Genomic DNA, 16,354 nt, shown 5'->3' on the forward strand with positions numbered 1-16,354 from the left:
GTTATTTGCCATTTAAAACCAGACAGAGGCACATCTCCTTTTTTTCTAATCTGTTTTTATTTTCTGATTTATTTATACTATTTCCTGAACATGATTATGGGGGCGGCAATCTTGCCTGAGCTGTTCTTAACGACATTTACACAGCATTAAGAAAATTGCTTTACGGCAGCCCCATGGTTCATAGACACAATGGTCAGGAGGGGACCTCATTGACTTCTATCCAAAGGCGGAAAACAATTGTAGAACCGCTTGTCCAGTGCTGTCTGGTACAATTCAAACTGGCATCAAGTATGAGGGTGGAAAAAGCTTTATTCCAGTGCTGTCAACGTGCTTCGAGGGTTTTCAGTCAGAAAAATTACCAGCAAGGCTCTCCACAGTGGTTGTGACTCCTCACAACCTCTTATGGTAAGCGTATTCTAGCTTTTACTACTCTTATTTTGACTCGCTGACACCACACTGCGCTGCCTCCTCTTTCTTTTGCTTTACTCATTGACTTCTATGAGAGAGTTTTCTAGGCATGCTCTGTGCCCTATGCAGAGGTCATTGTACAAGGACAGAATAGATAAGATTTGACAATTGCCTATTGTGAATGATGGATCCGGTCTTATCTGTATACAGAGGTGATAACATTACAGGCAGGATTAGAATGAAAGGTTAGCAGATAACTGACGTAAAGTGATCTGTACAGGCCAAGAAGAGGCGCCAATTATTAGACATAGTGGCCAGTGCAAAAACTGTAGGATTTTATGGTTTTAATTTAAATATAGATATTGGCATGGTAAATTAAAAACATCACCTTCCTGTTAAGCCCACAGATAGGAACTTAGATAGATAGGCAGATACACTGACGAGCAAAAGGGTAACAATGTTTTGAACTTTTGACTTTCGGGCGCCATATCTCACTATCCACTACAGCCTCGAACGTGAGACTACCATCATTTTATAGACAATCGTCTTGGCTATCTCATGCATAAATTGGACTTGCAACTATTTAGCATATGATTAGTTATGCAGATTCTTGTCATGTAACTGCATTGTTACTGTCTATCTCGGCCAAGAGATAATAAGATAGGTTTCAGGAAGTGAGGGGCATGTCCTATGTTCTCCTACATTACACAGAGCTCATAGACTATATCCCGCCTGCTTCTAATCATGACAATGATCTCCCTTCTTCAACTGTTGCTGAGTCCAAAATCGTCCATTCAGGTTAGACATATACCACTGTCTACCTTTATCAAAAGTGCTTGGAAAGAAGTTGTACAATTCCTTAGAAATGCATTCACATTTGCTGTTCAGTTAACCCCAACATGGGTGCTGTTTGGACACCTTAACAAACGTTAAAAAACCTGTCCTTTGGACTGCTACAGCACATAAGGGAATTCTGCATTGCTGGGCACAGCCCACTCCTCTTACCTTAAGCCTGATTACACTAAGGCCCAGTTTTATGGTATATGTTCTTTGCCAATTATTTACTCTTTTTTTGTGCTGTGTCTTTGTTATTTGCACAGGATTATAAATTACATCATCGCTCATTTTTATGTATTTGTCCCCAATTATGAGATTTACTGACCTGACCATAAAGATTGCCCTGTGTCTGACAAAGCCAAATCTGTCTTCAATGAGGTCATATTATCGAACACCTAGTATTCAATTAATCTGAGTAATCACTACTTGTGGCAGTAAGTGCAGCTTTCAGTTCATAAGCAAATTATATTACATGACATCTTTGCTTCTGAATATGTATTACTATATGGAGAGTCGTTATTTAAATCCATGAATTTTGCATTTCTTTTTTGATCTTCTAGTATAATGTGAGGAGATTGCCTGACTGGATTATTTGTGTATTATATGCCAATGTGTGTTTTGAATGAAAAAAATAAATAAATCTCAAAGCTGAAAATTCTGATAAAAAACATCTGCAAATTAGATGATAGCAGTGGACTACTGAAGGGGGTTATCTTCTTTCAACAGAAGCTCTTACTTATTTTTCTACAGAGTCTTCTTCAGCCCGCTACACTTTGAAGTGTAGGAATGCATGTGCCACTGTTTCTCTGCTGAAACTGGTTATCTGAGACCCCAGTTTCTCCATCTCCACTGGAGGTCCCACCAGTTAGACCCCTAGCATTTAAACATTTATACCTATGATGTTGTACGATACTTTTATTCTGCAGGATTCTGCAGGTACAGTGAGCCCCCATGGGAGCCAGTGTAGAGGATGGGAGTGGTAGCAGCCCTGATGTAGTGTAGTTGTGTAATATCCTGGAATGGTATTACTATTCTTTCACTCTGCTACTTTCTTTTATTGCTAACACCAATGTCATTCTTGTATTTATTTCCAGGTCCTTCACAAGTGTGCATTGACCTTACTATCATGAATCTGTTATGTTAATGTAATATTCCTGGTTCACCAGCAGGTGGCAGCATAAATGGGAGACCCATACTTTGATAGAATGGAACTCACCATTCCATTCTCCCCACTTTGGGCAGAAGTGGGTCAGTCCTGCTACCTACCAGAAGGGAGGGGCGGCAGTTCTAGTTGATTCTAGTCTAGTCTAGACAGTAAAGAGTAAGCCTGGGCATGGTCACAGCCAGACATGTAACAGCCAGTGCAGGCTAAGCTATGCTTGTCATGGAAGCAGACATATGGATGCAGCAGCAACAAGGAGAAAGTGCTCTCTGGTTGCCAGAAAATATAGCAGCAAGGGGAAATTGTTCTCCGTATAGAGCAGGAGCCACCAAAGGAAAGTAGCTTGTAGAGCACCAGGACTCTATGCTAATTTACTTTACTGAGTGTCAGGAGGGGGATAACAGCTGAAGGCATCGCAATCCAAGGACACCGGAACCGACCAAAAGTCCTGTAACCAGACCCAAGCAAAGTTTAGCATAGCAGAGAGAAAGAAAGCAGAGTTATTAAGTGTGCCTGTCAGCCCAGCAAAGGAACAGAGAAAGCAGAGTTATCAAGTTTGCCTGCCAGTTTATTCCAAAAACACAGAAATATAGTGGCAATTCTGGAGGAGCTGCTCAACCCCTAACACTGTAGCGTGTTTTTCATTGGGGGAGCAGCACCACCGTATGTGGACCGCAGCAAACGACTATCCCCAGCAAAAAATGCATACGGTGGAGGATGTCGGCGCGGTCCACATGCACCACAAAGGCATCCTACACAAAACGGAGCATTGTGCGGATGAAAATATAATCATATAAATCACAGAAAAAATGCACCAAACGGATATGCCACTGACTATACTGGCTAGTCATAAATGCAGATATTAAAAGCTGAGACTTTCGCCAATATATTCCTGTCAGAAAAATATCAGAGCCCATCATGCACCACGTCACGGTCACTCAGCATGGCAAAGGGTCCTACCACTACGCTAACTATGGTGTGAACAAGGTCTGAAGGTGATGTAATCCATCTCACAGCCAGGCTTCCACACAACCGCCTAGCAGGACAACTAGTGCAATGTGAACAAAGCCAGACTGTAAGCCACACCCATATCAGACCATGTGATGGAGGTTACCAGGTGCAAAGGAGTGTTTGAATGCCAGGTAAAGGCACATACACTACATATAAAACAAGACAAAAACACAGAAATATAGTGGCAATTCTGGAGGAGCTGCTCAACCCCTAACACTGTAGCGTGTTTTTCATTGGGGGAGCAGCCCCACCGCATGTGGACTGCTGGGGATAGTCGTTTGCTGCGGTCCACATGCGGTGGGGCTGCTCCCCCAATGAAAAACACGCTGCAGTGTTAGGGGTTGAGCAGCTCCTCCAGAATTGCCACTATATTTCTGTGTTTTTGTCTTGTTTTATATGTAGTGTATGTGCCTTTACCTGGCATTCAAACACTCTTTTGCACCTCGTAACCTCCATCACATGGTCTGATATGGGTGTGGCTTACAGTCTGGCCTTGTTCACATTGCACTAGTTGTCCTGCTAGGCGGTTGTGTGGAAGCTTGGCTGTGAGATGGATTACATCACCTTCAGACGTTGTTCACACCATAGTTAGCGTAATGGTAGGACCCTTTGCCATGCTGAGTGACCGTGACGTGGTGCATGATGGGCTCCGATATTTTCCTGACAGGAATATATTGGCGAAAGTCTCAGCTTTTAATATCTGCATTTATGACTAGCCAGTATAGTCAGTGGCATATCCGTTTGGTGCATTTTTTCTGTGATTTATCAGTTTATTCCAAAGCCTGCTGGATCTAAGAAAAAGCCTGACAATTCTTTGGATGCAAGTTTACCCAAGTAAAGCTGCTGTTGAATTTTATTAAGGGCTGGACTCAATTTATTCTTTATCCCCTAACTCAACCCCTTTATTTTCTTCAGAGCCTAAGCCTGGGGTCACGCTGTATCAAGGTAAGAGCACCGTGACACATATAGACTGCACCACACCACTCGGCATTCCACTAAACCTGGGACGCGATAGGGCAGGGGGCGGCGCGTTGTAGTTGTTTCACAATATCATACCTCAGGCCATGAGGTCTATTGCAGTAAATGTTGTAGCACTGAAGAATGAGGCCTGAGTTGAATGTAACAATATCATTTTTGCTAAGTGAAACTTAAAGAATTTTAAATAAATACATAAAAAGCAGGCTTTAGTGCAGTTCTTCTCTGACACCAGCAAGGATATTGAGGCAGGTCGGTTGGTGGCAGTTCAGCACTTACAGTTGAAACCAGAAGTTTACATACACTATATAAAAAGACACATACGTGTATGCATGTTTCTCTCCATATCTGACATGAAATCAGAATAAACCTTTCCTGTTTTTGGTCAATTAGGATTACTGTAATTATTATTATTTGCCAAATGCCAGAATAATGAGAGAAATAATGTTTTAAGGCATTTTTATTATTTTCTGCAATGTCAAAAGTTTACATACACTAAGATTACTATGCCTTTAAACAATTCTGTACTGCCCATATGATGATGTCATGTGTTTGGCAGCTTCTGTTTGGTTTGCTGGCAACATCTGAGTTAGTTAGAGACACACCTGTGGATGTATTTAAATACACACCTGAAACACACTGCTTCTTTGTGTAGCATTAAGTGAAAGTCTAAAGAAATCAGCCAAGATATTAGAAAGAGAATTGTGGACTTGCACAAATCTAGCTCAACCTTGGGTGCAATTTCAAGATACCTGAAGGTGCCTCGTTCATCTGTACAAACAATTAATTATATGCAAGTATAAACAAGATGGGAATGTCCAGCCATTATACTGCTCAAGAAGGAGATGGGTTCTGTATCCCAGAGATGAACGTGCTTTGGTCTGACATGTGCATATTGACCCAAGAACAAAAGCAAAAGACCTTGTGAAGATGATGGCAGAAGCTGGTAAGATTGTGTCAATATCCACAATGAAACGAGTACTGTATCAACATGGACTGAAAGGCCACTCTGCCAGGAGGAAGCCATTACTCCAAAAAAAAAAAGCCAGATTAATGTTCGCAAATGCACAAAGGAACAAAGACCTGCATTTTTGGAGACATGTCCTTTGGTCTGACGAAACTAAAATTGAACTTTTTGGTCATAATGACCATCCCAAGAATACCATCCCAACTGTAAAACACGGGAGTGGAAGCATCATGTTGTGAGGTTGTTTTGCTGCAGGAGGGACTGGTGCACTTCACAAAATAGATGGCATCATGAGGAAAGAAGATTATGTGGAAATAATGAAGCAACCTCTCAAGACATCAGCCAGGAAGTTAAAGCTTGGGTTTGGACAATGACCCGAAGCATACTGCCAAACTGGTTACAAAGTGGCTTAAGGATAAAGTCAATGTTTTGGAGTGGCCATCCCAAAGCCCTGATCTCAATCCAATTGAAAATTTATGGGCAAAGCTAAAAAGGCAGGTGCGAGCAAGGCGACCAACAAACATGGCTCAGTTATAGTGATGATCGAGCATGGTCGGCCGAACACTAGTTCGGCTCGAGCATCTCGATGCTCGGCACATGGTGGTATTCGGCCGAATACCGCATGTGCTTGAACGCAATGCTCGAGTCTCCACCCCACACGTATATTGGCTGCTATGCAGCCAATAAACGTGCATTTAAGTACCGCCCTCACTGTAATGCCGTAGCCATGTTGGCTCTGGCATTACAGTGATTGGCTTGCCGAAATGCGTCATCGGGTGCAATATAGCATTCTTAGTCAGGGAGAGCTGTGCTAAGGAAGGGACAGACAGTGTAGGGAGTGATTTAAGAATATTTTTACCACCAAAACTTTTCAGAGACCCAAAAGTCCTTTTAAGGACTATTGTGTGTGGCAGCAATATCTATTTTTAGCGCATCCTGCGTTAAATAGCGTGCAATAGTTAGGCCGCTGCAGACAGCGACATTAGCTGCGCCACATCTCCAGTGTAAAGTGTGCACATCCAAAAAATATCTGACATCCAGTGTACTTTTTCCCGAGAAGGTGTCTGCTGCGGACAGTGACATAACCACTGCCACATCTGCAGTGTAACGTGTGCGCTGAAAAAATTTATCTGTGACATACAAAGTCCTTTTTCCGTATATGGTGTCAGCTGCTGACAGTGACATTAGCTGCGCCACATCTCCAGTGTAAAGTGTGTACATCCCAAAAATATCTGTGACATACAGTGTAATTTTTCAATAGACGGTGTCCGCTTCTGACAGTGACATAATCAGTGCCACATCTGCAGTGTAACGTGTGCGCTGAAAACATTTATCTGTGACATACAGTGTACTTTTTCTGTAGATGGTGTCCGCTGCCGAAAGTGACATTAGCTCTGCCACATTTCCAGTGTAAAGTGTGCGCATCGTAGTAGTCTGCAAGGAGTATACAGACTTGCAGACTACTACGACACGATCATTATGTGAGGAGACTTTTGTTATTAATATTCATAAGGGCACCTGTTCATCGTAGTATTCACAAGGGTGTTACAAATGTGTTGATACTAATTGTGATGTGATGTCATTTCCTGTTTAAATTGATTGGCTGGGTCAGGTGACTAAGCCTATAAATATGTGACATCTTCAGTTGTTAAACATGCAGTTGAGGAAGGCTGGACGGGCCGAAACGCGTCCTGTGTATGGATCAATCTGTGTATGGATCAATAAAGCATTGAAGAAAAAAATCGATACGCCTGCTGGGATTTATTCAGATTTTATAGTGGGAGCGATCCCTTCCCGTGCAAGCGAATTTACAAGGTGGTGAGCTATCTTTCTTCTATATCGAGTCATCAGTCCGAAGCTGGAAGCAGTGTACCACTGCAGTGGGGAAGCGGCAACAGGCCGCGCTGAAGCTGATATGCTTACGGGACAAACGGCACACCGTTGCAGAGCTGTGATAGGGTTTGTGAGAAGCAGAGGGCAGTAGTGGAATACCAGCTGCAACATGATCGTCACCTTTCCAGTCAGCTTCCGCTATTCACAAGCGAGGAGTGGGCATGGATGTCTGACCTCTGTGAGGTTTTAAGAAACTTTGAGGAATCAACACAGATAGTGAGCAATGATAACGCTATTATAGGCGTAACCATCCCACTTCTGTGTCTACTCAAACGCTCGATGCTCACAAATAAAGACAACGCTTTGCATGTGAAAGAGGTGGAAATGGGGGAAGACATTACACAGGGTGCTAGCCAGACCACCCTCAGTTCGTCTTCTCAGCGTGAATTGTACGATGAAGAGGAGGAGGAGGAGCAGGAGATGGTTGCCTCCGCTACAGAGGGTAGTACCCATGGTAGATTAATTCCACATGTTCTGTGTGGGTTAGCAGAAGAGGATGAGGAGATTGAGAGTGATCCTCCTGATGATGACAGTGAAGTCTTGCCTGTTGGTACTCTGGCACACATGGCTGACTTCATGTTATACGCATTTTAGACAACACAGATTACTGGTTGTTCACCCTTCTCGACCCCCGCTACAAAGAGAACTTCTCATCTCTCATTCCTCAGGTAGACAGGACGAGCAAAACGGTGCAATACCAGAAGATCCTTGCTGAAAAATTGCTCCAAAAATTTCCATCTGACAATGCTGGCAGCAGAGTCCGTAGTTCCTTGGCCAACCGAGGAGGGGAGACAAAGGGAACACACAGAAGTTCCAACAGAGGCAGGGCAACACTCTCCAAAGTTTCATGGGACAGTTTCATGACACCCCGCCAGCACCCTCACCCTGATGCGCGGCCTAGTGTCACAAGGAGGGAAACATTTTGGAAGATGGTGAAGGAGTACATAGGAGACCGTGTCAGCGTCCTCAATGATCCCTCAGTGCCTTACAACTACTGGATGTCCAAGCTGGACACGTGGCATGAACTTACACCTTGGAGGTGCTGTCCTGCCCTGCCGCCAGCGTTTTGTCTGAGCGGGTATTTAGTGCTGCTGGTGGCATTATAACAGATAAGCGTATCAGCCTCTCAACTGAAAATGCTGACAGGTTTACTCATAAAAGTGAACAAGGCCTGGATTGACCATGACTTCTCGACTCCACCAGAGGAAAGCTGATGAACATAAAGGCAAATTAAATGTGTTGTTTGTAATGTACTGAATACACGGTATTCCCATGCACCCCTTCCACCACAAACAAGGGTATATGGTTGAATCTTCCTTTTCTCATCCTCCTTCTCCTCTTCCATCATATCAACATGCTTATTTGTTGGATATAATGCCCTCACATATATGCCCTTCACATACAGTATTATGTTTTACAGGGTCAGCTCAGCTGCAGGCCTTCGTATATAATTTTTTACAGGGTCAGCTCACCAGCAGGTCCTCACCTACAATATTTTACAGGGTCAGCTTACCAGCAAATCCAGGTCTAAAAAAGGGTATAAGAGGGCACAGTACAGGGAATGACTAGGGGCACTGTACAGAGTGTGGTAAGAGGGCACAATGTAGGGTATAAGGGGGAACAGTACGGGGTGGGTGGCACAGTACGGGGTGGGGGGCACAGTCACATGACCCTGTGACGTTAGAAGGTCCTTATAGTGAATGCGGTTCAGGCACCACCATAATGAGAGGCAGAGGAGTGAGACAGGGGCCTGGGGCCCTGGGTGGACAGGAGGGGTGAACACAGCAAGTCGGTGGAAGGGGCTCTGAGGGGGATTCATACAAGAAGTAGTGGCAGGAGGTCTGTGCAGGGCAGCAACAGGAGATAGGAGGGTGGAACAGGAGCTCTGGATACATGAGAGAGGAAAGGAGACAGAAGGGGATCCATGAGGATGAGATAGGACAGGATATGGGGGGCAGGTGTCATGGAGGCAAACTGCTTAATGAAGCAGTAAAACAACTAAATAGCATGAAGCAGCATCCATCAGCAGCTCGAAGCGTCTCTCCTTCCTCCTGTCCCACAGACAAGAGACAGGCACAATGCAGGCTCACTGACAACCTCTGCGTGTCTGAAGCTGGTAAGGTAACCTGCTGCTCTATGGAATGAAGAGGGGGTGTGTCTGAAGCTCTGCAGCAGCCGGCCTCATGTGACTGAGAGGGCCCACCAGAGGGGTACTGCGTAAGTGAAATGACAGCAATGAGTGCTTCCATCTGTATTGATGGAAGTGCTCATAACAGCTCAATGGGCCCCCTCAAGAGCAGTGGGGTTGGTGTTCCCTTCAGGCTCCTGGTCTGTATTTGTCCTCCATGTTATACTGGTACACTGTATATTTGCTTAATCCTTTTGTATTGCTTTAGTTTATGGGTTACTTGCTATGTTCTGCTCAGGGTTATTCCCTGCTGGGAGCTTTTTGAATATGACTACCTAAAAGCATTGTTTTTACTGAGGAGGGCAGTATTATTGGTAGTAATTGGATGTTCATGTGTAACCTGAATATAATCACTGACATTTTGTGTCAGGTATTGTACATGGTTAATAGCACATCCTTTGGAGACTTACAGTATATATATATGGTCCTGTGTGTCTTGGGGGGAGCATTCTTGTCATAGCATTTTTTGCATTGCTGCTATTTTATTAAATCATGATATATGTTATGTTTTGTATAAATTTCTATCAATAAATTATGAAGTTATATTATATGTGTGCTGTTATATTTTTGGTGAGCTGTTATATAGTGTCACACATATTCAATTATTTCAGGTACGTTAATATTGGATGTTCTAATTCACCTGACAGAAAAGAACTTGTGATTATGTGGCTGGAGGTACATTAGGCGTCACTGGATAAAATTTTTACTGTAGGCCACTGGAGTAGAGGCCTCGAAAATGAGGCATTCACCTGACAGAAAAGGCCTTTTATGCCGCTGTATATACATAAGACAAGGACCATTCTTTGTTCTGGCTGGTGGCGGATATGTGTGGGCTGGCATGAGGAAATTCAATTACACGTGGTCATCACAGGTGTTGAATTCCTCCAAGAACCATGCCTCATTAATTTTTAGAAATGTGAGGTAGTCCACACTGTCGTGAGCTAGGTAAGTGCGCTTATCGGTCATGATCCCCCCTGCTCCGCTGAACGTCCTTTCGGACAGGACACTCGACGAGGGGCAAGCCAAGAGTTCCATGGCAAAGTGTGCCAGCTCTGGCCACAGGTCAAGCCTGCACACCCAGTAGTCCAGGGGTTCCTCGCTTCTCAGAGCGTCCACATCAGCCGTTAACCCGATTGTAGTCAGACACCTGATGGTCTAGGCGTTCCCTGAGGCTGGATCCGGAGGGCAGCTGTCGATGGGTTGGCTGCAAGAATGATCTCATATCCGAAGTGACCAACACATCTTAAAACCGCCCTCTTCTTGCAGATGCGGTAGGATTGGTACCCGCACCTGTTTTGCTGTGGGTGGGAATACCTCTGCCAGCGCCCGCAACAGAAGAATGCAGCATCTCTCACAGCAAGGTGTAGAAATGCTGCATTCTGCCAGCCCTCTGTGATGCTGGTAATATGTCTGCCATTTTGTGTTTGTACCGGGGGTCAAAGTACATTGCCGCCCAGTACTGGTCCTTGCCCTTTATGATTTTTATACGGGGGTCTCTCTTCAAACACTGAGGCATTAAGGCCCCCTTTTGCACAATTGGAAGCGATGGAGAGCCCTGGCTCCGGCTCATCGCAAATGAGAATGTTGTCCTCGGTCTCCTCTCCCCAGCCACGGACAACACCAGGGATCCCCGAAAAGTTTAAAGTCCCCCTCAAAGCCTGCTATTCTTGTTCCTCCTCCTCCTCCCCCCAGCCACCATCCTCCTCTGACTCCTCTTCAGACTCCTGCTGAAGTAGTACACCCTGGGAATTCATTCAGCATTGCGACTTCCTCATATTCTAGTTTACGCTCCTCGACAGCTTGATCAATGACACTACGCAATGCACACTTCAGAAAGAAGTTCGTATAGGTAGCCGTTAATCGCACATTGCTGCTAGAGCAGCATATCAAGCATATTCAAGGTGGAGTTCCAGCACGTCGGGCTGTCACAAATCAGACGTCTGACAGGCAGGTGGTTTCTCCGCTGAACGTCAGCAAGGCGAGCCATGGCTGTATAAGATCTTCTAAAATGGCCAGAGATTATCCTGCCGCAAGACGTCCTGGACCCCAGGGTATTTGGCAATGAATCTCTGCACGACTAAAGTTCAGAACGTGTGCCATGCATGCACGTGTGACATTTTGCCCTGTTTCAGCGCGCTCAGCAGATTGGCACATTGTCGCATACCATTTTACCAACTGACAAATTAAGTGGGATTAGCCACTGATCGGCCTGTGACCGCAGTGCTGAAAGCAGTGCAGGAACGGTGTGGCTCTTGGCTTCCAGGTACAACAGTCCCAGCACAGCATGGCAACGTCTCACCTGGCATATCGAATAGGTTCTGGGGAGCTTGGGGGGGTGCAGCGGAAGAAGCAGTAGCAGTGGAAAATGAGGAGTCAGTCGAGGAGGAGACGGAGAATGGAGTAGGAAGAGGAGCAGATGAGGCAGGCCTTCATGTAATCTATGGCGGTAACACCAAATCCACCGGGTGCCACGGGTTACATGCTTGACGGCCGTCAGAAGGTTCACACAGTGGGCAGTAAAAGTAATGTACCTTCCCTGGACGTGTTTGCTAGACCACGTGTCTGTGGTCAGATGTATCTTGGCACTGACACTTTGTACCAGAGATATATTCACTTGCCACTGAACGTGGCCATATAGCTCTGGGATGCCCTTCTGGGAGAAATATTTCCTTCTGGGTACCTTCCATTGCGGTGTGCCAATGGCCACAAATTTTCTTATGGCCTCCAAGTCCACCAGTTTATATGGCAGTAGTTGGCGGGCTAGCAGTTCCGACAATCCAGCGGTCAGCTTGGACATTTGGGCCATGGAAGCCTGCCTTATGCCAGATGAATGTGATGACGGCACGGTGGAAGGTGGAGTGGAGGACAAATGATAGGAGAGAGCAGAAGGAGAAGAGGCACCTTGTGGAGTGCCGGGAGTGTGGCTTTGTGGGTTCTGACGGCATTGCTCCCAATGGGCTTGTGATGGGAGGCCAGGTGCCTTCTTAAGGCGGTCGTCCCTAGGTGAATGTTGGGCTTAACGCGACTTATGCGTTGACAGGATGTGCTGCAGATGGCAACACTATTGTCAGCAGCTGAAACATTTAAAAAAGCCCACACTGCAGAGCCATGTGTCGGCGTCCTGGGAGCGCAAGATGTGACTGTGCTTGGTGGATGGCTCGCTCCAGATACATTTGCAGTCTGATTTTTGCCTCCTGTGCACTGCGAGTTCTGCCTGCTTCTCCTCCTTCTCCTCCCTATCTGCTGCTCTGTCTTTCCCTCTGAACTCCCCTCCTCTTACTCTCTTGTGGACACCCACGTGACATCCATCAACACCTCATCATCGTCACTTTCACCATCACTGACATTAGAGATCTATGAGTAGGCAGCAACAGCGGGGAACACCCTCTTTGTGCTGATCTGGGTACTGTCGTCAGACCGCAGGGTGGCAGCCGTTGCTACCTCCTCTTTCTCATCCAATGCCAAGAATGGCAGCGTATCGGTAAGGTCTGGGAATGGATGGTGAAAAATTTCCTCTGACTCGAGTGGAGGGGCTATGGTGGTGGTGTCTTTGGGGGTGCACACAGCAGAGAGTTTTGCGGGTGCAGATACAGAGGATGAAGAGGTTGCAGAAGCGGAAGGCTGAGTGAGCCACTAAACCATCTCTGGTGCGTCCTTTGATGTAATCACACGCACCTTCTTCAACTTCCCACTTAGTCCACGGCCTGGTGTACCTTTAATCAGTATTTTGTGGAAGCAGGTATATCGCACCCCTCAATCAGTATTTTCTGAAAGCAGGTGTATCACAGGCATCAATCAGTATTTTGTGGAAGCAGGTATATTGAACACCTTAATCAGTATTTTGTGGAAGCAGGTACAGTCAGGTCCATAAATATTGGGACATGGACACAATTCTAACATTTTGGGCTCTATACACCACCACAATGGATTTGAAATTAAACTAACAAGATGTGCTTTAACTGCAGACACTCAGCTTTAATTTGAGGGTATTTACATCCAAATCAGGTGAACGATGTAGGAATTACAACAGTTTGCATATGTGCCTCCCACTTGTTGAGGAACCAAAAATAATGGGACAATTGGCTTCTCAGCTGTTCCATGGCCAGGTGTGTGTTATTCCCTCATTATCCCAATTACAATGAGCAGATAAAAGGTCCAGAGTTCATTTCAAGTGTGCTATTTGCATTTGGAATCTGTTGCTGTCAACTCTCAAGATGAGAGTATTTTGTGACAGCAGGTATATCGCAGACCTCAATCAATATTTGGTGGAATCAGGTATATCGCACCCCTCAATCAGTATTTTGTGGAAACAGGTATATCAAACCCCATAATCAGTATTTTGTGGAAGCAGGTATATCGCACCCCTCAATCAGTATTTTGTGGAAGTAGGTGTATCACAGGCCTCAATCAGTATTTTGTGGAAGCAGGTATATAGAACCCCTAAATCAATATTTGGTGGAAGCAGGTATATCTTACCCCTCAATCTGTATTTTGTGGAAGCAGGTATATAAAAACCCCTTAATCAATATTTTGTGGAAGCAGGTATATCGCACCCCTCAATCTGTATTTTGTGAAAGCAGGTATATATAGCCCCTTAATCAATGTTTGGTAGAATCAGGTTTATCGCACCCCTCAATCAGTATTTTGTGACAGCAGGTATATGGCAGGCCTCAATCAATATTTGGTGGAATCAGGTATATCGCACCCCTCAATCAGTATTTTGTGGAAGCAGGTATAGCAAACCCCTTAATCAGTATTTTGTGGAAGCCGCTATATTGCACCCCTCAATCAGTTTTTTTTGGGGCAACAGGTATATCACACCCGTTGCAAATAGTTGTTCCAATAGTGCTTGTCCATCTATATACCTGTGGTATCGCAGCAGAACCGCACACAACTGCTGCACAATACAAATGCACTATATACTTTATATGTTAGAAAGTATATTATAGGTATAAAGAAAAAATGTGGGGGGTTGAGTCCGCACAACCCGCATGTAGGTGCATATCACTATGGCGAAATACATATACAAACAGAAAATGCAAATGTAATCGCACACTACATCCAGCATTCTGCCCTGCCTCCATGCTGGATGAGACATTGGTGTACATTTTGGCCAAAGCGTAATAAGCCACTCACCGCGTCAAGGTCGTCTCATTTGAGTGGTCCCTAACTCTTGTTCCTACCTGTTTATGGGCCATGACAGCCACATAAAGTCCAGGGAATGCAGGTCAGCATGCAAGCCAAGTACACTCTGCTTTTAACCCCGTCCAGTGCCATTACAGCTTTCATTGGATCCAGGGATGCAAGTACCAACATGCATGCTGAGCCCACCATATACTTCTCCTGGAGCCAAATGGCTACTGGTAGGTTCTATATAAGCAGACTCAGTTTAATACTGACTTTAAAACCAGCTTCCAGGACAGATTGACTGGTCAGGTGTGCAGGACTCAAAGGAGATCGCCACGCCTCCAATATAAGCTACAAAGAAAAAATGTGGGGGATTGAGTCCGCACAACCCGCATGTAGGTGCATATCACTATGGCGAAATACATATACAAACAGAAAATGCAAATGTGATCGCACACTACATCCAGCATTCTGCCCTGCCTCCATGCTGGATGAGACATTGGTGTACATTTTGGCCAAAGCGTAATAAGCCACTCACCGCGTCAAGGTCGTCTCATTTGAGTGGTCCCTAACTCTTGTTCCTACCTGTTTATGGGCCATGACAGCCACATAAAGTCCAGGGAATGCAGGTCAGCATGCAAGCCAAGTACACTCTGCTTTTAACCCCGTCCGGTGCCATTACAGCTTTCATCGGATCCAGGGATGCAAGTACCAACATGCATGCTGAGCCCACCATATACTTCTCCTGGAGCCAAATGGCTACTGGTAGGTTCTATATAAGCTGACTCAGTTTTATACTGACTTTAAAACCAGCCTCCAGGACAGATTGACTGGTCAGGTGTGCAGGACTCAAAGGAGATCGCCACGCCTCCAATATAGGCTACAAAGAAGAAATGTGGGGGGTTGAGTCCGCACAACCCACATGTAGGTGCATATCACTATGGCGAAATACATATACAAACAGAAAATGCAAATGTGATCGCACACTACATCCAGCATTCTGCCCTGCCTCCATGCTGGATGAGACATTGGTGTACATTTTGGCCAAAGCGTAATAAGCCACTCACCGCGTCAAGGTCGTCTCATTTGAGTGGTCCCTAACTCTTGTTCCTACCTGTTTATGGGCCATGACAGCCACATAAAGTCCAGGGAATGCAGGTCAGCATGCAAGCCAAGTACACTCTGCTTTTAACCCCGTCCGGTGCCATTACAGCTTTCATCGGATCCAGGGATGCAAGTACCAACATGCATGCTGAGCCCACCATATACTTCTCCTGGAGCCAAATGGCTACTGGTAGGTTCTATATAAGCAGACTCAGTTTTATACTGACTTTAAAACCAGCCTCCAGGACAGATTGACTGGTCAGGTGTGCAGGACTCAAAGGAGATCGCCACGCCTCCAATATAAGCTACAAAGAAAAAATGTGGGGGGTTGAGTCCGCACAACCCACATGTAGGTGCATATCACTATGGCGAAATACATATACAAACAGAAAATGCAAATGTGATCGCACACTACATCCAGCATTCTGCCCTGCCTCCATGCTGGATGAGACATTGGTGTACATTTTGGCCAAAGCGTAATAAGCCACTCACCGCGTCAATGTCTCATCCAGCATGGAGGCAGGGCAGAATGCTGGATGTAGTGTGCGATCACATTTGCGTTTTCTGTTTGTATATGTATTTCGCCATAGTGATATGCACCTACATGCGGGTTGTGCGGACTCAACCCCCCACATTTTTTCTTTGTAGCTTATATTGGAGGCGTGGCGATCTCCTTTGAGTC

The sequence above is a fragment of the Bufo bufo genome, chromosome 1, assembly GCF_905171765.1.
Source record: "Bufo bufo chromosome 1, aBufBuf1.1, whole genome shotgun sequence".
Classification (NCBI taxonomy): domain Eukaryota; kingdom Metazoa; phylum Chordata; class Amphibia; order Anura; family Bufonidae; genus Bufo; species Bufo bufo.